Source organism: Trachemys scripta, chromosome 4 (genome assembly GCF_013100865.1).
Source record: "Trachemys scripta elegans isolate TJP31775 chromosome 4, CAS_Tse_1.0, whole genome shotgun sequence".
Taxonomy (NCBI): domain Eukaryota; kingdom Metazoa; phylum Chordata; order Testudines; family Emydidae; genus Trachemys; species Trachemys scripta.
In genome coordinates, this window is record NC_048301.1 from 107548267 (window position 1) to 107574645 (window position 26379).

General features: G+C 44.9%; 1 protein-coding gene across 6 annotated transcripts in view; it reads right to left on the minus strand.

Moving 5' to 3' along the window:
• BRSK2 (BR serine/threonine kinase 2) overlaps positions 1 to 26379 on the minus strand; it is a 457676-nt gene that overhangs the window by 194653 nt on the left and 236644 nt on the right. The gene's annotated exons all lie outside the window — the stretch shown is intronic.

The window sequence follows — 26379 nt, forward strand, 5'->3', positions numbered from 1 at the left end:
AGATACAGGTCCAGCTCATGAGTTAGCATAAATCAGAGCAGATTCACTGGCTTCAATGGAGCTAGATCTACTGGCTTCAATGGAGCGGATTTACACCAGCTGACCAGCTGGCCAATAACATCCAGGGCATTAGTTCTGCAGGAGTGGTGCACTGTGGTAAAGGAGAAGATGAAAGAGACAGGGGAACCAGTGTGAAGTTAAAAGCAATAGAGGGTCCTGTGGCACCTTTGAGACTAACAGAAGTATAGGGAGCATAAGCTTTCGTGGGTAAGAACCTCACTTCTTCAGATGCAAGTAAAGTGTGAAGTTAGGACACAAAGATGTGGGAGAACACAAGGATAATAATACAACGGAAAGGAACACTGATGGCAAATGGAGTTACAAACAAGCACACAGCACTTAAGAGCAATGTTTGATCTGCGGTCCTCGCTGTTGTCCATTATAGCAATGGGGGTCTTGGCTGAGATGGGAATAAAAGTAACAGCCCGTCTGTGCAGAAAGCCTGCCTGAAGTCCACTTCATCAGCCACACTATGCCTCTCTGAGATCAGCAGATGTGATAATGAAGTTGCTCCGATCCTCCCGACACCCATTTGGCCCAGTGCAGTGTCCAGGAAATTCAACAAGGCAGGAAGAATTTCTCATCCTTTTTCAAAACTGAATTCCATATCATACTTCCATCGGGCATCTAGTCTAACACTATGCAAGAGGCAAGCACTTGCTAACACTGTGGCTTGGAAGCCCAAACACAAGTGACAAACTGGTTCCTGTCTTCCACTCACTCTGGTTCATCAAGTTAAAGAACAATAAAGGAACACAAATAATACATTACACTTCCAGAATGATTGGAAATTTAAGCAGAGGGGTGGGGAGATGCAAAAGGATGAGAATACTGAGATGCACACAGAGTAGGGGAGGATCAGAGGCTACATTGCTTTGTGAAGAAGAAAGTTTAGTTTAGCCTATAATTAAATGGATGAGTCTGCGAAGCCAGGCAGGTGTCAAGAGCTGGTAAATCGTGGGCAAGAGGGAATCAGAATGAAAACTGGGAAATGAAGTGAAGGTGAGGGGAAATACTTTGGGTTTTCATTTACCATCTGAGGATGAATATTTATTTTATGATCCTGTGTTGTAGAACTAAATCCCTGGAAATGTTGGGAATTCATCACTGTCACTCCAGTGTAATGCCATGTAACTCCACTGATATCAAGGGTGTTATATCTATGTAAAAGTGGAATAACACAGTGGTGAATCAGACTTTATAAACATAAATGTATTTCTTCTTCCTCGGCAAACACCAGCATGCATTCCAAAATTACTGTCAGACGTCAAAGGGCTTTGGAGTAAGCAAACAGAACTTAGGGTACATCTACACTACAGGGGGGAGTCGATTTAAGATACGCAAATTCAGCTACGTGAATAGCGTAGCTGAATTCGACGTATTGCAGCCGACTTACCCTGTTGTGAGGACGGCGGCAAAATCGACTTCTGCGGCTTTCTGCCGGCGGCGCTTACTACCACCTCCGCTGGTGGAGTAAGAGCGCCGATTCGGGGATCGATTGTTGCGTCCCGACTGGACGCGATAAATCGATCCCCGAGAGGTCGATTTCTACCCGCCGATTCAGGCGGGTAGTATAGACCTAGCCTTAGAGATTGACTCCAATCCTGTTCAAAGAGGGAAAAGCCTGCTTTTTGGGCTTTCCCACTGTGGACACACAGAAGGAGAACATCCCATTTTACTCAGAATACTATGATCCCTGAAGTGTGTTTTCAGCCCAGGTAGCCGCCTTCCTTCCCCTTTTAGTGAGGCAGAAGGCAATTTTTAGAGTAATTTTCAGATGAGTAAGAACCTCAAGATTTAAACCATTGTTATTTGTATAGCATCAAGTGTGGCGCACTGGGCATATCTCACATTGCAGTCTATTTTAGCAGCCATGGCTCTGACCACATTCCCCTTCTAAACTGCTTTTCCAAGAGCACTTATAACTCATTTATTTTTACACTGAACTTATGAGTTCCTAGAAGATTTGATTAGATGAGATTTCATTGGTTTTTCCTCCCCTTTCTGTTAGTACAAACATATCAGAAGACTCACGTGGAGCATTGGACTTTGTGCAGAAAGAGAGGCTAACTTTATAAACAATCAAGCATTTCCTATTGCAATCTATGCCCTGTGGTGCTTTGGGTGGGATGTCGAGATGCCACAAAACTCTCTGCATTCTTCTTGCATCACTGTGGCATGGACTGAGAAGGAGGTGCCCAGAAGCATAGCTGCATTTACCATAATGAATCAAATTGGCTTTGAGCAGCTTAAACCAGCCACTTGACATTAGCATAATAAAGTTTCAGCTTCTAAGGTTAACAGTCTCTGTATATGCACAGATATCCCCCCTGGAAATCACTTAAAAATAAAAGCAACAAAAATCAAATAATCTCATTGAGAAGAGGGATATTATGGTCTAAATATATATATAACGGGTGGAGTAAAAGTGCCAGGGGTGAGTAAAGATAATCTCTTTTAGCTACAGGATCAGATAATCTGCGGGATTTATTTCACACAAGAGATGTCATGGGGGCGGGGGAGAAGGGGGACACACTCTTGGACCAAATTCAGACCTGGTGCAAGAGGATGAAATTCCATTAAACCAGTGGGAGCTGCATCTGCTTATGCTGTCTGATTTTGTCCTAATATCTTTTATAGAATTTTAAACCCATAGGATTGCTGTATTAAAATGAATTAAAGTCATCTGTGTGATGATTGGCAAAGTCACCTGACTGGTCACATCTTCGCCAGCCAACACATAGTTATTCCTAATTTTCTGGCTATAAATTCCAGGTAATTGTCCCACTCAACTGGTGAGGCATTAGCTGGAGTACTGGGTCCAATTCTGGATGTCACACTTTAGGAAAGATTGGAAAAACTGGAGAGAGTCTAGAAGAGAGCAACAAAAGTGATACGAGGTTTAGAAAACCTGACCTATGAGGAAAGGTTAAAAAAACTGGGCATGTTTAGTCTTGAGAAAGGAAGACTGAGGAGGGACCTGTCCATATGTTAAGGACTGTTCTAAAGAGGACAGTGATCAATTGTTCTCCATCTCCACTGAAGGTGGGACAAGAAGTAATGGGCTTAATCTTAAGGGAGATTTAGGTTAGACATTAGGAAAAACTTTCTAACTATCAGGTAGTTATGCTCTGAGAGAGGCTCCCGAGGGAAGTTGTGGAATCCCCATCGTCAGAGGTTTCTAAGAACAGGTTGGACAAGCACCTGTCATGGATGGTCTAGGTCAGTGGTTCTCAACCAGGGGTCCACGGCCCTGCGGCTGAAGCCCCAATTGCTGGCGCCCCACACAGGGCTGAAGCCAGGAAGTACAGGGCTAAAGCCCCGATCCCTGGTGTCGCCCTCAGGACTGAAGCCAGGAGGCATGGGGCTGAAGCCCCGATCACCAGTGCCCCCCTGGCGCCCCTCTTGGGGCTGAATCCCAGAGCCCCGAGCCCTGGTGCTCCCTGTGGGGCAGAAGCCCTGAGCCCATGGGCAGATTTGGGGACATGGAGGGCATTTCCTTCCCCCCCCACACACACACTGCAGCGCAAGTGCATTGCAATCCCGGGGGTAGTTCCACACCTCCCCCGCCCATCTCATAGACTCATAGACTTTAAGGTCAGAAGGGACCATTATGATCATCTAGTCTGACCTCCTGCACAATGCAGGCCACAGAATCTCACCCACCCACTCCTGTAACAAACCCCTAACTTATGTCTGAGTTACTGAAGTCCTCAAATTCTGGTTTAAAGACCTCAAGGTGCAGGGAATCCTCCAGCAAGTGACCCGTACCCCATGCTGCAGAGGAAGGTGAAAAACCCCCAGGGCCTCTGCCAATCTGCCCTGGAGGAAAATTCCTTCCCGACCCCATATATGGTGATCAGCTAAACCCTGAGCATGTGGGCAAGACTCACCAGCCAGCACCCAGGAAAGAGTTCTCTGTAGTAATTCAGATCCCACCCCATCTAACATCCCATCACAGGCCACTGGGCATATTTACTGCTAATAATCAAAGATCAATTAATTGCCAAAATTAGGCTACCCCATCATAGCATCCCCTCCATAAACTTATCAAGCTTAGTCTTGAAGCCAGATATGTCTTTTGCCCCCACTGCTCCCCTGAGAAGGCTGTTCCAGAACTTCACTCCTCTAATGGTTAGAAACCTTCGTCTAATTTCAAGTCTAAACTTCCTGATGTCCAGTTTATATCCATTTGTTCTTGTTCTCATCTCCCCACCCCTGGGCCAGGTCGGAGGTGGGAAGCTGGAGCCAGGCACTGCGGGGCAGCTGCTGCTCTGGCTGGTGCCATAGAGGCGGCAGCGGAGCATTCCCTTCTCTCCTGCTGGTGCCCCGCGTTGAAGCTGCTCCTCAGCTCCCATTGGTCCCACAGAGGCAGCTGATAAGACCGCCTGGGAGGGGAGACCCGGCTCCGTGGGAGACTCGGGAACAGGGACCGCAGGGGAGTTCTCCCAGCACACAGCCCCTAGTACCCCTCTCCCTGCACCCTGAGCTACCCCCCTGCCTGCACACAACCTCAGCTACCCCCTCCCCGCACCCTGAGCTACCCCCCTGCCCGCACATAGCCCCTAGCCACCCCGTGTGCACACAGCCTCAGCTACCCTACTTCCTCCCTGCACCTTGAGCTACTCCCTGTCTGCACACAGTTATAATTTTTGATTGCACCTCCCCGAGGCTCCCCTGAACCCAGAGATGGTTCATAGACAGGCTGGGTGGCCTGCTGAGGTGAGTCAGGGGATGGAGGTGGCACTCCCTCCCTGGACCTTGCCATGTGGAGGTGGCTCGAGCCCTGCTGGCTCCCACCCCCCTGAAATAGAAGTCAAACTACACCTATGCCCAAGGCCCCTGCCCCGAGACCACCACCCCGCGCTGGGCCCTGGAATTTTTATAGCATGTTGAGGGGGGCCTCACGGAGAAACAGGTTGAGCACCCCTGGTCTAGGTTTACTTGGTCCTTCCTCAGTACAGGGGGCTGGACTTAATAACTTCTCAAGGTCCCTACCAGCCCTACATTTCTATGATTCTAAAACATCTAAGTCAAATTCAGTTTTGGTGCACGCAGCAACAATCTTGAAACTTCCAGTTACCCAGGTCCTTAAGTTCCTGAATCTCACCAAGACCCCAATTCACCAAAATGTTCTTAACTTAAAGCATGTGTTCAAACCCATCCCTTTTCAACATAGCACTTAAACCTGTGCTTAAGACCCATAAGACTTAAGTACATGCTTAAAACTTAGCACGTGCTTAAATGCTTTGCTGAATAGGGATAGATTTAATCATGTGCACAATAATTCCTCTACTTCCTGAATCCTCCCATTCTGCTCAAACCCAAATCCTTGATCTCTCTACAATGGGCTCAGTTAAAAAGGATTTTTAACCCTTTTTTCAAGTAGGTAAGAGCTACTTATCAATACCCATCATATGCTAGAACCTGCAATATGTTATCTGCTCGCAAAAAAAAAGGTAACTTTTTACTACATCTCTGCATTTGCCAGGTGTGTTATTCCGATTGGCTGTTAAATTATTTTCTTTCAAGTCCTCTACTCAGTTCATGCTGGGCAAAATTCTTTCAGTTATATTGAAATCAACTGAATTACTCTGAATTCATCCCAGTATAAATGAGAGCAGAATTTGTCACATGAGGGTTCTCGAACCGGACAGAAAATACTCTCTAATTCTGTCTAAATTACATAAGCTCTTAGACAGAGAGATAATGAAAACACAAACATTTAGCTTGCATATTTATATGGTAAAAAGCACACACACAAATTATAAGTTAGATTTCCCCTAAACAAAGGCAAAACTGCACTGGAGCGCCATCTAGCGAGGTTAAAAGCTATGCCATCAGAGGAGCTGCACTGGGAGTAGCAAATGTGGGTAATTAGAAGGAAAAAAGCTGTATATTCCAGGCCAGAAAGTACTGGCTATGCAGCATTTCAGAGAATTAGGCAGTGCCGTCTGGTGGAACGAGCACATCATAGGCAGTCAAGAGGTCCTGAGTTACAGTCCTGGCTTTTCCACTAAACTTGCTATGTGGTCTGGAGCAAGTCACTTCGCCTTTATGACTCAATTTCTTCATCTGTAAAATGGGGATAACAACATTTACTCCCCTACTTCACAGGGGAGTTACAAGGATTAGTTAGTCTCTGTATAGTGCTTTGATCATGTAATGTGCAATATGAATACTAAGTATTCTTATTCTTATTATAAAATATTCTACTATAGTGAAAAATATATTGAAAAATCATCCTATTAGGCAACCTACTCTCTTAAGAGAGCACCTTAAAGTATCCCCAAACATAGAGAATCTATAGGGGAGTCTTTCCACTGCCTTACTGGGTTTTGGATCAGGTCCATATTGACTGCAAATCTGTTCCATCTTTATGAGAAGATCATTAAGCAACTGATTTTTGGTGGTCCCTTAGTGTTAACTTGACAAGTTTCAGTGTATATTGAGTATTTATAACAGATACAGGAAGCATGTACTATAGGATTTTTCCCTTTGCCTAAATAATCCTGTACTAACCTACATCAGAATACTGAGTAAAGAAATCCTGAATAATAAATGGAACACTAATCATACAAGATTTAGGCAGGAAGAGAGAAATTAGGAAATACTACACTGTTTGTAAAGTCATGATTCACCCACACACAAGTTCAGATCCTCAGCTAGTATAACTTGGCAGAGCTCAACTGAAATCAATGGAGCTTCACCAATTTACACCAGTTGCATGTAAAGATCTGGCCCATTTGCTTTACAAGCCAGCTCACTCTGAAAACAACCCACCTACTCACACAGTTGAACCTATATACATGAGGTACCCTCTTTTCCAATGGACAGTCACCACATTCCACACACACACATTCTGATATGATCATATGCTACACTTGTTAATATAACATTCCACTCACTTATTGTTGCTAAGGGCCCTGGACCATTATATAACCATATTAAATAGCAGTCTATTCCAGATTCAAACAGCACCTAATCCACACTGGATTTTTTGCTGACTAGGTGGGAGGAATTCTGCTGTTTACAAAAGGACTGACTGCTCTGGAAACTGAAGTTCCCTATTTAGCCACAGAATAGGAACACATGGGTAGCTGCAGTGAAAGCCTGACCAAACTAGTGTGTCTCACTAGATCTGGTTGAAAATTTGGTGACAAGGAGTACCTGAACTGGAAAATAGGGTTTCACAGAAACTGATATTTTTCAAAAAGAAAAAACTCATTTTGATGAAACTTGGAGATTTTCCATTTACAAAACAAAACATTTTAGTAAAAAATCCTGGGTATGTGTTTGTTTTTTGTGGGGTTTGCCCCACTTGCCCACCTTTTGTAATGTTTTCTAACTGGCAAAAGTAGGAAGACAATTAGGAAGTGGGGAAAAGTAAGTTTTAAATTGCACATTAAAAAGGTGTGAAAAATGGAGTTTCCCCACTTTATCAAATCCCACTCCCTTTTCCCAGTGAAAAAAGGGAGGGAGTAAAAAGAGGGGGGGGGGGATTAGGAGAAAAACCCTGAAAATTAAAAAAAAAAAAAAAAAAGATTTTTTCTTTTTTTGGTTTATAAAATCCAAATGAAATAACATTTGACGTTGAGGTTTACAATATTTCAGTCCATTTCATTTCAAAATTTCCCTTAAGAAAATGAAATGTTTTGATTGAATAATTTCAACATGGAATTTTATTCTCATGAAAAAAATCAGTGGGAAAATAAATCTTTTTTTTTTTTACGAGTTTTAATCTCAACCCTGAACCAAAGGAGCTGCCTCTAAAGGCGCATCTATGCTCACAAATGGACCAACTTGCAAACAGAGCTCTCAGCAGCAGGTCTTCTTGCACCAGTGCTTAGAATTCTTTTAAAGAAAGTGTCGTTGAAACTTGATTTCATCAAGTCTGTTGGGAGGCTATTTCTGAAAAGGGATATGTGCAGGCTACACTGTGCTTAAAGCAACAACTTTCACTGCAGATTCATAAGGAACGATTACTGGCAATAACAGGCAACAATGGATCAATTTCCTAGTATACATGGGGCTAATAGGTCTCAGCTTTCCATAATGGTGTTGAAACTGCCCGTCCCTTCTATACTAGCAATTAAACCAGAGGTGGGCAAACTATGGCCCGTGGGACCATCCCGCCCGAACCCTGAGCTCCTGGCCGGGGAGGCTAGCCCCCAGTCCCCCCTCCCCCACAGCCTCAGCTCGCCATGCTGCCAGCGCTCTGGGTGGCAGGGCTGCAAGCTCCAGCCGGGCAGTGCGGCAGGCTCTGGCCAGGCGGCGCAGCTGCCAGTCCTGGTGCTCTGAGCAGCATGGTAAGGGGGCGGGGAATGGGGGGGTTGGATAAGGGGCAGGGGGTTCCGGGGGGCAGTCAGGGGATGGTTGGATAGCCATGGGAGTTCCGGGGGGCCTGTCAGGGAATGGGGGTGTGGATAGGGGGTGGGGTCCTAGGGGGGCAGTTAGAGGCAGGGGGTCCCGGGAGCGGGAGGTCAGGGGATAAGGAGCAGGGGGGGTTGGATGGGTTGGGGGTTCTGAGGGGGGCAGTCAGGGGGGCGGGAAGTGGGAGGGGGCAGATAGGGGGCAGGGCCCAGTTTGTTTGGGGCCCGGCCCTCCATACAGTTTTGGAACCCCGATGTGGCCCTCAGGCCAAAAAGTTTGCCCACCCCTGAATTAAACCATTTTCAATACTAGCTGAAAGAGGACCGGGGAGACCCTAACCATAAGTTTGTGATGACCATATTTATGCAAGTGATCGAAGCACAAGCAAGTTATTCAAGTGGCAATAAAAAGCAATAAAAAGCTTATGCTGGTGGGTAGGGCACTGGATTGGTACCTGGATTCCATTCCTGGCTCTACCACTGGTTTACTGGGGGATCTGGGGTGAGTTTCTTCCCCTCCCTGTGTCTTGGTTTCCCCATCTGTAAAACGGGGATAATGATTCCGACCCCCTTTTGAAAATTGCTTTGACAACCGTGGGTGAAAAGCGCTATACAAGAGCTAGGAATTATCATTATTACTACACAATCACATTTCGTTTATGTCGTGTTTGTAGTTCCTCTTCTTGGGGCACTCTGATCCCCCAGGGTGGTACAGTGCATTATTCCTCCCTCCCCAGGGGCATGGTGACCCACCTTAGACCAGTGGGCCCTGCATTCTTAGTACCCAGTGCAGGGGAGACCTCCCAATCTCAGCTGGCTTTCAGTTCTCATGCTTCCAAAAGCATCTTGGGACTTAGTCTGTCCGTTGTGAAGCAGAGCACTTGAGGTCACTCGCAGACCCTCTCACAGGGAGAGTCAAGAACTGACATCTCCCTTCGATTGCAAAGAAAAGCTCTAATCTCTCCCACCTCCCCACCAGCTTGATTCCTGGCACTCAGCTCTCTCTCCTTAATCCCATGGTCCCTGCCAGGCTCAGCTCCCATGTCCCAACCTTGTGCAGACTTTCCAGGGCTTGCCATTGGTTGCACCGACATGCAAATCAGGTGCCAGGTCCAGCCCCAGTGGCTGTATGTGTGTGTGTCCCTCAAACACACAGAAAGCCATGGAAATTCTACACTCAATGACTGTGCAGTACAGATGTAGATTTTCCTTCCCTGACCATTGTCCCCCTCCATTTGCTTTCAAGCAAGAGCACTTCTGAAGGGACAGGACACAGCACGAGCAAAGGCTGCTAGCCACTGGATTTAAAAATCAAGGGGCTGCTTTAAAAGATAGGGAGGTGGATAAAATGAGTATGTAATAACCAGAGAGAGGATAACATGCTCGCTCTCTCACTCACTTTCTCCTGCTTTGAAAGTGGTGCCCTGGGCTGTGAGGGACAACAGGAGGTTAACGAAGGACAGAAGGGATTTAGGAAGGCAATTCTGGGACAGCTGAGAGAGTAGGAGGGTAGAGAGAAATTTCATCAAAGAAAAGAGATAAGAACATTAGAATGAGGGGATTTATTTCAGGGGCATTAGGAAGGAAATCTGAGAAGAAAAAGAAACTTAAAAAGTAGCTTTAGCACAAAATATTTGAGATGGGTCACACTGGGCTGACTTCCTCAATAGCAAGTAGTTTATGCTAGACACCACTCCCCCTATACACCTGCACACACACACTGCATTTCTACCCACTGATTAACACTACACAGCAGTCTCTTATATAGAATTCATTGTGACGATCTCCTCCTGGATTCCATGGAGGTACTTCCAAAACATTGTAGGATCTGACCCGAGAGCGAATTCTTCTAGGGAAGTTATAAACAGTTACACATCCAAGTGATATCCCTCCCTTTTTGACTTGCTAGCCCTAGTTACTTAGCTACACAGAACTGCAATCTCTCCAGCAGCAAGCAACAGATATCAAGAACTGGGGAGAAAAGCTGTCTAAAAAGCAAACACCGCAGATATAGTTAGCAGCCAGAAGCTTTCCTGGCCTACAGGCATCAGAAGAAACTGGGCACTGTTGTCCTGTTGATTAATTTTGCCACTGCTGAAGCTTACTGATGTCTTTTTTTGGCATTTGGGCCTGTCCTCTTCTCTGCTGGGAACCAGCAGATGATAGTTCTGGGCATGCTTCTGCTTGTTGAAGCAGTGGGAAAGCTGGAGTCAGGAAAAATTCAGGATTGACATGCTGGCTTTTTAGCTGAATGCACAGAATTGGAGTCATGTGGGAAGCATATCTTTAGCGTGCCAGGTGTTTTAAAAGAAGCGCCTAAAAGTGGCACCTGCTAGAAACAGAAGGAGGAGACCTATCCCATGTCTCTTATTAAGACTTTCCCATTTTAGAGGTACCCTGACTTACCAGAAAGGTGAAAACATCCACAGGCATTTCAGTATGAAACCACTGGGTGACCTTGGTGTAGCCTGGCATATTTGGTCTAAATTTTCAAAAGTGACCAGTGATTTTGGGTGCCCAACTTAAAACACTTTAAAAGGGTCTGATTTTTCAGAAAATTTGGAGCATCTGCCCTCTGAAAATGCAGCCCCTTTCAGGTGTCTCAAGTTGTGCATCCCCAGATCTCGAGTCACTTTTGAAAATCTCCATTTCCATCTGTGGTAACACATGGGAACCCCTGGAGATGCTATGGAACAAACATCACGCAGTGAGATACTGGCACAAGTGGCAAAGTATAAGATTAAACTCCTTTCCATCTTCCCAGTGGTCTGTGTTACTGAGGGTGAATATCATCAACTGTTTCATTGATGTATGCTGATGCTACTGTTACCCCACAGCATGGAGCCACTGCATAGGCACAGTTTACCATCATGTATTAAACAGCAAACAGGTCAGGAATTCAAGGTGTCCTAATACACAGGTGGGTCAATTATGTATACCACTGCCTTATAGAATATCAGGGTTGGAGGGGACCTCAGGAGATCATCTAGTCCAACCCCCAGACAGATTTTTGCCCCAGATCCCTAAATCGCCCTCTCAAGGATTGAACTCACAACCCTGGGTTTAGCAAGCTAATGCTCAAACCACTGAGCTATCCCCCAGGTAGAATCAGCCTACATATGACTATAGTTATGTCACTATCTAGTAGCTGGCCTAAAAAGAGAATAGATGAGCCCTATTAGTCCTAATAAGTAAAAAATATTTTCCTTTAGTGGAAGAGAGTGAGGCCAGTGTTTTTGGAACTGAAGGTTATGAGTTCTAGTCCCCACCGCAATGCAGAGTGTGCAGTGTAGCTGAGGACACTAGTATCTGCATGAAGAATGCCTATGGACACAGATCACTGCCACGTGAGCATGCTTCATGCACAGACCAACATATCAATGTTGTATCCACAGTGGATTTAGCTTCTCCAATATGCCAGGAGGCAGGGGGACATGTTCAGACCTAGCATCTGGTGGTTCCCAGAAGCAAATAGGACATACCCAAATGCCTAAAAATCTGCCATTAGAGAGAAGGATGAGCATGCTCTAATCGTGGCAAAGCAAACCGACAGTATGCTGCATCCAGCTCCATCGGATGATTCTGGCCTAACTGTTAACTGGATCAGGATTCAGCCCTTCCAGCTTTTTCCCCAATTCTTGCCAGCTCTTTATGGCCAGGTGTTGGAAAGACAGACGGAGGTCTGGTCTATGCTTAAAAGCTTTGCTGGCATAGCTTTGTCAGTTAGAGTGTGAAGACTCAGCCTATGTTGGCAGAAGAGTTCTTTTAGTGGTATGGCTTATACCCAGGGGCAAAAGTAACTTAAAGGACTTACGGGTATGCCGGAGTCCTGAGCGGGGGCATGGCCTCAACAGGAAAAAGCGTGGCCTTTCAAGATTTAAAGGCTGTGGCTGGGAGCCTCAGGGCTTTTAAATCACCCCGGAGCTCCCAGCTGCAGAGGCAACTGCGAGCCCCGGGGCTCAGGGGCAAATTAAAGGGCCTGGGGCTCTGGCCGCCGTGGAGCTCTGGGCCCTTTAAATCACTGCGGGAGCCCTACTGCTGCTACCCCGGGGAGCCAGGGCTCGGGCAGGCACTTAAAGGGCCCGGGGTTCCCCGCAGTGACAGGAGCACCGGGCCCTTTAAATCCCTGCCCGAGCCCAGCTGCAGGAGCCCCGGGGCTCCGGCAGCGATTTAAAGGGCCAGAGGCTCCGGCCGCTGTGGGGAGCCCTGGGCCTTTAAAGCGCCGCCGGAGCTCTGGCAGTGGGGTTCGGGCGGTGCTTTAAAGGGCCTGGGGCTCCCCGCAGCGGCCGGAGCTCCAGGCCCTTTAAATCACTGCCGGAGAAGCTGGTCCAGTCCGGCACGGCATTCTAGCTCTTGCCGGTATGCTGTACCGTACCAGACCAGCTTACTTTCACCTCTGCTTATACCTGAATTAAATGTGTGGTTTCCAGCATAAACAAGACTAAAGTAAAGTCTTTGCTTCAGCGGCTTGTCTCAGATAAGCAGGGATGTATTATAGTTCTTAATGGGGCCTGGACCAACATTGTGATGCTTGTGTTGGGACTCCATGTGATCAAGACACCTTCAAAACTCAGGCCCTGTGTCTGTGCTCAGGCCATCCTCTTTAAAGACCAACAAAACATTAATCTGAGAGGCAACTCGTGCTATTCCAGTCTCGGTTCTCTCCCAAACAAAAGCTGCCAGTGAGGCTTCTGGGCTGTGCAATATGGACCAACACAAACTGAGACCAACAAAATAATTTCATTTACGACCCAGCAAAAGATTTTGAAGTGGTGGGGGGAAAAAATGTGCATTAACCTATTGTGTTGATGCTGAATTGCCCTTGCTTCCTATTGAAATTGCTCCTGAAGCATGTGTGCTCTGTTGCAATGCTGAGGCATCACCAGTCTCCTGTAACTTCTTACAAACTTGCTATGAACAGATACCAGCATTATGATTCCAGGCATGGCAGACATGAAAGCAGAGAAGAGTTGCCTTTGATACACAAATTACATCCAGCCAGAACGGATACTTGCTCTGCCCCAGCACAGAGAGGAATGCCTAACGGGAGTTGTGGTGCATCCATGGCTGACATTCCGATTCTTTGGTCAGCACAGTGCTCAACCTACTACCTGCACATGAAATCCATCCTGGACTTTGTTTTCACTAAAGCTGGGTAGAAAAATTGAGAACAAGGCAAGGATGTGACAAACTAGTCTATCTTTCTGATGAGATGTAAACCTGAGGTCCTGACCCCTTGTGGTTATTACAGACCTCATGTTGCTTTACATAAGAATTTGGCCTCCCTAAAATTTCCCCCTATAGTTCCATCTGGAGAATCATGGCTTAAATTAAGCAGGAGCTGTCTGGAGTAAAGCTCCACTAAATATTTTCAAACCTGTGGGGCAGAAGCCCTGAGCCCTGGCACACCCCACGGGACTGTAGCCCCGAGCCCCAATGCCCCCTGTGGGGCTGAAACCCTGAGCCCTGATGTCCTTCACAGGGCTGAAGCCCCGAGCCCTGGCGCACCCCATAGGAGGCTCCAGCAAATACTCCATGAGAATTTCAGCCCTGTGGAGAATATACTCTGAACCGTCCCATTTCAAAATTTAAAAACCCTGGTGCTGTTACAGAATGGCCACTACATTTCTTCTTAATCTCAGTGGTATGGAAGTGATTCATATATACAATCTATAAAGCAATTCCATCAGGAAGAGAGGGTGTGACGGGTTGGATCACAGAAACCCCCTTGGGAGCTGCCACCCGATGTGCAAAGACTACCCCTGCTTCTGTTTTCCCTGCCAGCTCAGGACTCCAGCACCCTGTCTTGCTGAGCCAGACACTCCCGTCTGGCTCCAGACACAGACCCAGGGTCTGAATCACTTGTCCCAAAGCTGCAAGTTTACCTGAAAACAGCTCGCAGTAGCGTGCTTGTCTTTAGCACTCAGATGCCCAACTCCCAATGGGGTCTAAACCCAGATAAATCCGTTTTACCCTGCATAAAGTTTAAAGTTTATGCAGGGCAAACTCATAAATTGTTCGCCCTCTATAACACTGATAGAGAGATATGCACAGTTGTTTGCTCCCCCAGGTATTAATACATACTCTGAGTAAATTACTAAATAAAAAGCGATTTTATTAAATACAGACAGTAGGATTTAAGTGGTTCAAGGTAGTAACAGACAGAACAAAGTAAGTCACCAAGCAAAATAAAATAAAATGCGCAAATCTATGCCTAATCAAACTAAATACAGATAATCTCACCCTCAGAGATGCTTCAGTAAGTTTTTCTCAGACTGGACATCTTCCAGGCCTGGGCACAATCCTTTCCCCTGGTACAGCTCTTGTTGCAGCTCAGGTGGTAGCTAGGGGATTCTTCATGATGGCTCCTCCCCTTCTCTCTTCTCTTCCCCCCTTTATATATCTTTTGCATAAGGCGGGAACTCTTTGTCTCTCTGGGTTTCCACCCCCCCTCACTGGAAAAGCACCAGGTTAAAGATGGATTCCAGTTCAGGTGACATGATCACATGTCACTGCAAGACTTCATTACTCACTTGCCAGCACACACATATACAGGAAGACTCACAGGTAAATACAGCCATCTGCAGACAATGGGAGTCATCAAGATTCCAAACCATCATTAATGGTCCACACTTTACACAATTACAATAGGCCCTCAGAGTTACATTTTATATTTCTAGTTTTAGATACAAGAGTGGTACATTTATACAAGTCAGATGATCACATTCAGTAGATTATAAGCTTTGGAATGATACCTTACAAGAGACCTTTTGCATGAGGCATATCCCAGTTACTTACATTCACTTATTACCGTATTTTCTCTAAAACTATCTCAGTTACATTATATTGACTTATCAAGTTTTTTATAAAACCATATAGACTGCACAACGTCACAGAGGGGTCACATTCACAGAGGGTGTCTGTGCAGGTGATCAGGGCTGCGAAGATGGTGTAGTCTTAGGACTCAACCAGAATCCAGTCCTTTGTAGTACACTCCTTTATCCAGTAGCTGCAGGCATGGAGCAGGCTTATTCCTGGGCCTGTTCAGTAGTCTGATGGGAGATTAGAGAAACCAGTCTAGCTTTGGTTTCTTACTCCCTGGGCCAGAAGTTTGGTGGGAAAATGATGGAGGCCGTCAAAAGGAATGGGTAACAAAGTGTCTTTTACAGCGTTCTCACCGGATCAGGGTGTTAAACTGCATGAAGACACAGATGATATAAAATAGAAAGCCAGGCTTAGCTAAAAGTATACAGACAGTCTCAACCTTGAATTCTGAGACCCAACCATATAGGGAGGTTCTATTTGTCTACCCAGTCATTATGGGCCTGATTTAAAGACTATTGAAATTAATAAAAAGGCTCCTATTGACTTCAGTAGGTTGTGGATCAGGGCCTTGTAGCACACATAACTGTAGGACCCTGAGTGCTGCCTGAAGGCGGTAGATTGTGTGTGTGTTTGCAATTGGTACCATAGATGTTTGAGCCAGACTGCTGTTATGTCAATTTGTGGAACTAAAAGCAGGAGAAAAAATAGGTCCAATTATTGCTATAACTTGCCCAAATGCGTCAATTGATCACTCTAAATTTAGAGAGTGAAAGGCACCGTGTACTGTTGACAGGTTTGTTCTTCTGACAGGTACAGCATGTGCTCTTGATTCTTGTTTAATTCCCCTCCTAAAGAATAACTCAAACTGTGCTGAGTTGTGGGTGTGGTGGAAAGAGGAGGAGGAGAGCGATTCTTCTCCACAGGAAAACACAATTATCCAACTTCTTTAACTGCTCAAACAGATGACAAGTGAGTGAGCTTTCAGTGCCGCTCGCCAGTTCCAGATTAAAACAAAACACTCTCCATTATACATTCAGTAACAGATCCCTAGTCCCAAACTCCCTGTGGCAGGAGGAAGCCAGGGAAAATAACCCTTTTATTTCCCCATGTTTTCCATACACCAAGGTGCTTTTTTGTTTCTTTGAACTTAGAAGACAGAATCCCACTTATGAAGTTGTGCTGCGCTAAATGGGTTGTTACTGGAATACAAACTAGGGTCGCAGAGGGGGGCTGCATGTGTGTTTGTGCACTCGAGCTCTTTGACGAGTGCCAATCATTCCGACAGTTTGCTCACCACCTACGCGCTATCAAACACGCACACAGGCATGCACACGCTTCAAATCTGCTCGTCTCCTGAGGTAAAAGAAGACAAACCAGTAGTAATTCTTGAAGCTCAAGATAAACCAAAAAGAGCGTTTGTGTGCGATTGTGTGTATGCACGCAAGTGCACTCAGCAACCAGCAAGACACCACCAGTGTCAATGCAAGCTTGAGTGTGTTTGTGTGCAGGTATGTGTGTATGCACTCAGCAATGTGGAAGCGATTTTCATATAAATCTGACTGTGTGAGAGTGTGTGCGCACGCTCAGCAACATGCAAGATACTGCCTTTGTAAATGTGAATGTGCGAGAGTTTGTGTGTATTTTGGGGGGAGGATTTTATTTCATTTTCCTATTTAATCAGGATTTTTCCAAGGATATAGAAGTCTTCTGGGTGGTTCTCCTTCTTCAGCAAAACAAAAACCTTACTGTGATGATGTTTCAAAACCCCACCACCCTGGCCAAGGCAGGGGGGCGGGAGGGGGGGTGAGGGGAGCTATGGTGGGTCACAGGTAATAACTCGGTGAACTGCATGCGGCCCATGGGCCGTGTGTTTGAGACCCCTGTTCTGGAGGAACACTGCCTGCAACAGGAAAAGGAGCGCTTACTAAGGACGTCTGGTTGTGAGCCTGCCCCCATCACTTTTTTTTAAAACATCAGCCAAAAGGTAGAAAGAACCCTGTGAAGGGCACCAGAGGATCGCTTCCATCAGCCCTGAGAGTCTAGGGTAGAGCCCTGCAGCGGTATAGGGATCCTGTGTGTCCCACAGGACCCACTGCCATAATAGCAGGGGCAGGTAAAATGTACTTTGTTGCAGGCTGGATTGGGTGGGCAAAAAAACCCCAGACTGCAGTAATTTGTGGGAAAACAAAATGCAAGTTTAGCTACACCTGCTGGTTAAGTTGACCTTATTATCATTCACTTAGAAATACATTTTAAAAAGAGGCTCAAACTATCAAAAACCTATTGCTATGAGCAGTTTTTCTGTTAAATGTTTTTCAAAACACAATAATAATCCTGACATATAAATAACTTGAACGATATGTTTCAGAGTTCTAAAAACGATGATTAAGTGGTTTAAAAAAATCCAGTTTTTTTAAAGCAACTTACTTTTTATAATCATTAAAAAAAATCTGCACCTTTTAAGCAAAATTGTGGTGCATTTTGTTTTGACATTCCGTGTGATATACACATGACAGCAGCTTGTCATAAATAGAGTTTAGCAATGTAAAAGAAGTTTTTCTTTTTTTAAAAAAAAATAAAAAGGTTTTAATACTTAAATTTAGGAAAGGGATAGAAAAATTCGATATCTATTATAACAGGAGTTAAAGTATTTTACATGATTTAAGCAAACTTCGTTTTATTCTTTTAGTTGTAAAACTTGTGTCTGAATTCTGTTTATATATTCAATATATTAACCAACCTTTTATTTTTTAGTAGCATGAGGGAATCTGTCTCTCTTGCAGGATTTGCAGACAGGAGTAGGATAAAAATGCAAGAAACAATGCAGGATCAGGGGGGAGCGGGTATTGTGGGCCGGGCTAGGAATGGGATTAAAAACATAGTCCCGCGCAGGGCTCTACTGTGGGGTTTGAAGCAAAGGACTATAACTAAACAGTAGCCATACCCCAAACTGAGGCATTGGGTGTGGTATTAAGTGACTAAGAGGAAGGGTGGGCGAGGAAGATATGCTGGAGGGTAGGGATAGGGTCCAGAGTGACCTAGACAAGTTGGAGGATTGGGCCAAAAGAAATCTGATGAGGTTCAAGAAGGACAAGTGCAGAGTCCTGCACTTGGGATGGAAGAATCCCATGCATCGCTACAGACTGGGGACCGACTGGCTAAGCAGCAGTTCTGCAGAAAAGGATCTGGGGATGACAGTGGATGAGAAGCTGGATATGAGTCAGCAGTGTGCCCTTGTTGCCAAGAAGGCTAATGGCATATTGGGCTGCATTAATAGGAGCACTGGCAGCAGATTGAGGTAAGTGATTATTCCCCCCTATTCGGCACTAGTGAGGCCACATCTGGAGTATTGCATCCAGATTTGGCCCCCCCACTACAGAAGGGATGTGGACAAATTGGAGAGAGTCCAGCAGAGGGCAACAAAAATGATCAGGTGGCTTGGGCACATGACTTACGAGGAGAGGCTGAGGGAACTGGGCTTGTTTAGTCTGCAGAAGAGAAGAGTGTGGGGGGGGAGAATTTGGTAGCCACCTTCAACTACCTGAAGGGGAGGTTCCAAAGAAGATGGAGCTCGGCTGTTCTCAGTCGTGGCAGATGACAGAACAAGGAGCAATGGTCTCAAGTTGCAGTGGGGGAGGTCTAGGTTGGATATTAAGAAACACTATTTCACTAGGAGGGTTGTGAAGCACTGGAATGGGTTACCTAGGGAGGTGGTAGAATCTCTCTCCTTAGAGGTTTTAAGGCCCAGGCTTGACAAAGCCCTGACTGGGATGATTTAGTTGGTGTTGGTCCTGCCCTGAGCAGGGGGTTGGACTAGATGACCTCCTGAGGTCTCTTCCAACCCTAATCTTCTATGATTCTAAGGTGAGCAGGAGGTGGCTTGAACATAGGCCATCCTACAGTTTCACACTTTCAGGGCCCTGGGCTGGCATCAAGTGGAGCAGGAGGGCCCAGGTCCCCCTACCCATCTCAGATTCCTGGGATGGGCAGGACTAGGGAGTTATTGACAAGGAAGCTGACCCAGATGAACTCCATTCAAGGGGCTCAGGACACACTCATCTAAAAGAGAGACTGGAGCAGCAGGCCCTGACCACTAGACCTGCTTACCGTACAGCCAACCCTCCTACACTTACAATCAATCTATCAATCATGAGAACAGTAAGCAATACAAGCCAGCCAGGGCAGTTTTTCTTAATCAGGAACTCTGACAGGTTTGGTGGTTTTTTAAAAAAAACCTCTTTTTCCTTAAGGCTTTTTTTTTTATTTTCTTTTTAATATAAGGAAATATTATTTTCTCTCTTATTTATTATTTTGAACACACAAATGTTCCAGGTCTCTTGTGTCCCAGTGTCCTAGATTCATCCGAACACAGTACATTGGCGAAATAAACTGATTTTCTGTTTCTCTTGTAATCTGTACCTACTGCGTGAGATTTTCTGAAGTGGCCTAACTTTGCCTCCACTGCAGTCATACAGTCATTGAGTTTAAGGCTGGAAGGGACCACCAGATCATCTAGTCTGACCTGCTGTGTATCACCGGCCACCGACACCACCCAGCACCTGCACACTAAACCAACAATCAAAATGATACCAAAGCACTGCAGCCCACAAGAGACCAGAGCATTATGTGCCACAGGCAGAGAATAGGAGGGACTGAGATGCACCAGTGCTTAAGGCCCCCTCCATGGCAGGGAAATGATTAAATGAGATATACTCTGGCAAGTGACTTGTACCCACACGCTGCAGAGGAAGGTCACTGCCAATCTGACCTAGGAGAAAATTCCTTCCCCACTCCACATGTGGAGATCAGTTAGACGGAAAGCATGTGAGCAGGAACCAGCCAGCCAAGCCCTTGAGAGAATGCTTGGTGCCACCTCAGAGTCCTGGTCCTCCTTACAAATGGTAAAATTCCAGCTGACTGCAACTGGAGCAAAGTTATGCTAATGGAGAGTCCATCTGAACTCCCCCTGCCCTCCACTGGGTCTAATTCAGCCCTGGTGTAAGAAGATGTGACTCCATTGAATATTTACCTTTTTACACTGGGGCTGAATTTGGTCCTAATGGCCTTGTTTTGCTCTAAAGACGTGTCTACACTGCCCCGCAGTTTAGACTACAGGATTGTATAGACATGCCCTAAAACAGAAAGAGAAAGAGATTAGCTTCTCCCTGAAGTTTTTTTGAACTCCTGCTGTAGGTTTTGGTTGGGTCTGTTGATGAGACACACTTGCTTTGGACCCACACAAAATGTCCCTTATCACCTCCTCATTATGAGGATTTTACCAAAAGCAGGCTTTCAAAACTGAATGACAGAACAGAAAAATAACTAGAAAAGTAATAAACAGGTTCTCTTTCGGTGTACCTTTGCGACCAAATGCTTCTTTGTATTCTCACAGCTGGATCCAAAGCCCATCAAAGTCAATCAGGAGACTTCCATTGCCTTGAGAATGGGCTTTGGATCAGACCCCAACTTAGCCATGGCGGTCAGCTAGTACAGTCAAGCTGATAGTCCAGAGATTCATATGTTTGGAAGCTAGGCATTCCGAGAGAAGACTATGGGTTCTGGAATTCCCTTCCCCACCTTGGACTGACAGGACTGACCCTTAGGGCACGTTGCAAGGGCAATCTATTTATTCAGTCTCTTCCTGAGGGGACATTTTCTGTGGGGGTTGGGGAACTGAAGGTTGTTTCAGGTAGAAGGTCTTTATCATTATTAGTTTACACTATTATCAGTTATTTAGGGCAAGTATGGTTAGTTTTACAGATTTTTGTGCATGTGCCTAGAAATTCATGGATGCATACATTTTAATGTCAAAAAGGACCATTGTGATTATCTATCTTGTGTTATGTGGAAGCTCAGACTATCAGACTTCCCTGAATTTATTGCTTTATTTATTATTTATTTATGTATTGCTTTATTTATTATTACAAGTCCAATAGTAGTGGTTGAACTGGAGCGTATCATCTAGAAAAAAACATTCATTCTTGATTTAAAATTTGCCACCACAATCCTGGGTAAATTGTTCCACTGGCTAATTACCTTCAATGGTATAAATCTGTGCCTTATGTCTAGTCTGAATTTGTCAAGCTTCAACTGTCAGCCACTGAATCTTCTTGCATCTTTGTCTGCTAGATTATAGAGCCATCTACTATCAAATTTCTGTTTCCCATGTAGGGACTTTTAGACTGTGATCAAGTCACCATTTAACCTTCTCTTTGACAAGCTAAATGGACAACACCATAAAGCATAAAGCATGCTTTCCAATCCTTTAATCATTCTGGTGGCTCTTCTCTAAACCCTCTCCAGTTTTTCAAAAAACTTCTTGAATTGTGGACACCAGAAGGGGATATAGAAAGCCAGTAACAGTGGCAACAGTGTCATATACAGAGATAATATAACCTCTCTACTCCTACTTGAATTTCCCTGGTTTATACATCCAGGGATCGCATGAGTCCTTTTGGTCACAGCATCACACTGGGAGCTTATGTTCAGCTGATTATCCACCATGGCCCCCCAAGTCTTTTTCAGAAAGTCACTGCTTCCCAGGATAGAGTCCCCCATCCTATAAGCATGGCCACATTCTTTGTTCACAGATGTGTGACCTTACTGGGAAAATGATGAAGGGGGTCCACTCCTCCATACTCCCCCCTGGAGATACTAGCCTCCACTAAAAACCAACACACAAAGCAATATTTAAAATAAATAAAGGACACATGCACCCAAAGAAAGGCAAGTGGAGGTCAATTCTCTGTTGTCAAGCCTGTGCCCACCTGTGGATTTCTCAGGATCCCTGTGTGTCTAGGCAACTAATCAAAGGCCACCTGTCTCTTTCCCATTCACCTCTTACCTTCCCCTTGGTGCCACAAGCACAGCCTTTCCAGGAAAAACATTTCACATGGCGGATCACCAAAAACACATTGAAATAATAAAAAAGAAGCAGCTGTACATATTTTGACTCAGGTGACTTACAGAAACTTTCCAAATACACCTCAGCTATATCAGAAAGAGGATTCCCTGTGACACCCACACATACCCACACACCGCCCCAACTCACTGTCTAAACCCAGAAGGGCTCCTTCCTATACAATTTGGGAAGTTATCCTAAGCAGGATGCGTACCTTACTTCCTGTTCTTCTGAGTCCCCTTGTGGGAATGGGTAATACTACCATTGGTAAGTTCTTGCTCCAACTGTAGAAATCCAATACTCATGCCCTAGGTTTAAGCTACAATTCAAGATAACGATCATTGAACAAAGAAGCATGATTTGCTTTAACATTTCATTACCCATGGATAAATACCACATCCTGAATTCTCCATTGCACTAAGACCACTTCACACCACGGTGGCAGAAAATTATGCCCACTTTCCAGCTCATTTAGACTGCTTTTCCATTGCCATGGTACTGAAAAGAGGCTGTAACACACATGAAAATCATGTCCTGTGAGTCTTTCCTATACTCCTGTTACACATCTCTTTCTCTGGAGGGATATATAAAGTTTCAGCTCAAGCTTCAGGATAACACTGTTGACAGGATGCATTCACCAGCCTGTGGCAGTGGCTTAAATCTGCAATTTAGCCAATCAGCTATAAGGCCAATTCTTTATAATAATACTAGCACCCCTTGCTGCATTTATTCAGGGCCCCATGTGTTCCGTGATTCCACTGCTGCAGAACTTGCTATAGAATCCACCCCCCGCTGAGAAATTGTGCTCCAGAATCTAAACTTTCATTTAAATAAATATAACTATGTTTCTAGTCCTTATGGTCAGGTACAAAATCTTGGACACATGAACGAAGTATAAGCTCATGCCTGAGTCTGCAGAGAGGCTGAAACAATAGCTCTGAGGGGGTGAAATTATCACATTCATCTCAAAAGGAGTATTAACTCTGAAATCAAAAAATAATAACTTGTCACCACTGTTAACGAAACTCACTGTTGATTATTTTTAGCAGAAATATCCTACTTGTCTGTTTATCTCACAATCCTTAAATCCTTTCCACACCTCTCTAGGTGCCAAAAGCCACCGTTGCTCCCAATCCGCCTGCCAAAAGCTCCAGCATCACCTCTGACAACTGACATGATGCAGTAAGGCACTGACAGCAGAAAAGTTTGCCACAAATTCAAAATCTGAAAATACGAGGGTAGCATAAATGAAATGGAATTTAACAACACAAGGGCTACTATCCTGTATTACCATTTTCATTTTTAATTAATAAAAAAACCTCCTTTTTTAAATGTAAATGATGCAGAACTTCCAATCTGCAGCACCCCACAGAGTGCTGTAGAATCCAGAATGCTAGCTATGGAGTTCACAAGGTCTTTTGTAGATTTAAAGCGACAGGATGCCACAAACTCCATCTCCCCACAGTGTTTGGAGGATGGTGAATTAGCAGCTCATAGAGTAACTCCGCTCTAGAGGATATAATTTAACATGCAACATACAGGATGAGATGTTCAAAACTGACTAGGCAGTTTAGCCACACAGCTCATGTTAATTTCAATGGGGGTTGTGTGGCTCAATTCCTTCGTTGGCATGGAAAATCAAAACCACAGGTTGCAAATTTGTATGTTCAGTAGTGGCTACTGATTTATGCACATTGGACTCTCTGGGCCAAGTTCTCCTCTTGCTGCCAAATAAGAAGTAACTCCATTGAAGTTAATGAGCCAGGTCCCCATCTGCAATAAACTGCCATAACACCATTGACTTCAACAGAGTTACTTCTAATTTGTAAATGTAAATGTCAGTGAGAGAAGAGACGTGAGAGAAGAATCTGGCCCGCTGTATCCACAAATCAATGGATGCTACCAAACATGTAGATGGATGATCCAGCTCAAATCAGGTACACCGGTGCAAAAGTGACGTGAAGTCAAAATCAGGCCCTCTGTCTTTTGTACGGTCTAAGACATTATATATTGTTGTTGCTTCAACCTAGATGCAAAGTTCCAAACGTGACAGAGGTGGACCTGTGCAAGAAGCACGGCTCTCGGATTTATCCACAACATGAAAGTATAAGAACACCAAGTGCCTACTCTACAGACAACCCATACACATCTGCTTAGCAGTCTACCTGCAATCCAGTCCCTTTGATGGGGCAATGCATGCTCACATTATACATTTACTGCAGCTTCATGCTGCACCACGCCTGCTCGTGTGTCATCTCCACAGCGGCAGTTCTGTTAATTGAGACCAGCTGCTTCAATTCCGAATTATTCTCTCCAGAAATATTGATAGTATTACGCTATGATTAGAAAGCACTTTACCAAATGCCTCTCAATTCTGCTAAGCTCAGATGAGGAGCAGCTGTGGAGAGAAGGGATAGTTCCCTGAACATACAAAACACACACACACACACAAAAGCGCTAGCTGAAAAAAATACTGGAGAGAAAAAGGCTCTAAGAAGCAGATACAGACAGAACAACAATGGCAGTCCTCTGCAGGAGACAGCAGCTTGCTGTGTGGGCCACCAGTGTTTATTTTAGATGCTGAAGGGCAGACTTCTTCCTTATGCTCTAGGGTAAATGGCCACAGTTTCGCATCCTCAATACTGCAGGTGGAAAGGTTTGTCAAATCCATTCCAGAGGCAGATTATAAAGCAGGTTCCATGGATCTGGGCCCTGGTTGGGGAGAGTGTCTGTGGAGAGTGCAACATTTGGATCCATTGACTGAGGTGACTGGCCCATTGGCAGAGAGAGCTATGGTCTGCCATTGGGACTGAGAAGCCAGAGGGAGCATTTGCAGGGTGGGACTGCCAGCACATAGCCACACACTATCTGGCCCTGCCCTCGGCTTCTTCCATGTGGCTGCTGACTCTGCCCTGTAGGCTCTCAGCTGGCTGGCTGGCAGCAGCTGCACTATGATGCTGTAGTATGAATTGGGAGTAACTGAATTCTTCTCTCCTCAGTTCTTCAGGGGAAGAATTGAGGATTAAAATAGCTAATAGTCCTCTCCAACTTAACTTAAGAGAGCCAAAGGCTCGCCTCTGACTGTCAGACAGCAATCCTGAAAAGACATTTGGTCACTACATTTATGTAATAGATGAGATACCCACTCCACTTCCATATGCAATCGCAGCCTATTGAGTATGCAGTGGAGAGCCCTAGTAAGAGAAAGCTCTGTGGGCAGTGATGTGAAAGATTCAGCAGGAAATCACAATACATGGTGTCCTGCAGAGAAGAATTTTGCAGAATCACACAGGGAATGTGGCAATTTTCAGCACTCATCCCTGGAAACAAGGGCCACCAATGCATTACTCCAGTTTTACACTATAACTGGAGTAACACAACAGTGAATCAGCTCAAAGCAAAGGGATCACTTTGCAATGCTAGAAGTTCTGCTTTGCCCCCCTCCATGAAATATCAATGAGATAAATAACATCTTTGATACAAGACACTGCACATTAAAAGGATCTCACAGTTAACATAAAACTCATGTTAAATACATTCCTTACCAATGTTACTAATTAATCAAAGTATTAAAAGTCTAGTTTAATGTCTGCCAGGTATGCAGTTTGTTCACTTTTTCATTTTACTCCTTAGACAATGAAACTAGACTGGGCAGTTGCCTTTTAATTTCTAGTTTTGTTGCCAGTCTATTTCAGTTCCTGGATTTTGTGGACTAGCACATGGCCAGTTGAGTTCCCAATGCTGCAGGTGGTTGAGGGAAATATATCACTGAAATTCCAAAACACAAAGGCTGAAGATATTTCCATTCATGTGAAGATATATTGACCCCCTTTTTTCATTAAAACTAGTTTGGACCTAAAATTAGCAGTGTCTTCCTTCAATCCCCAGTTTTCCTTCCATTCCCAGTGAGGTTGTTGTAAACTACTAGTACTGGAAAATAGCTACTATACACAAGCACACACACAACAAAACTCCCACAGTGACAACAGTGAAAAGATGTATGTGTCTTCCGCTAATGTGGAATGTGTCATATGTGGTCAACAATGGACCACAAATTGCACATACATTGGTCAAATTCACAGCTGGCTTAAACCCAGTGCAATTCTGTTGACTCCAAAGGAGTTGCATTCACTCATGTCAGGGTTGGATTTGGCCCTGCTGTTCATCAAATCAGATAAACAAAACAGCAGGTTTCTTTTCTTTTTGGTATCCCAAGATTGC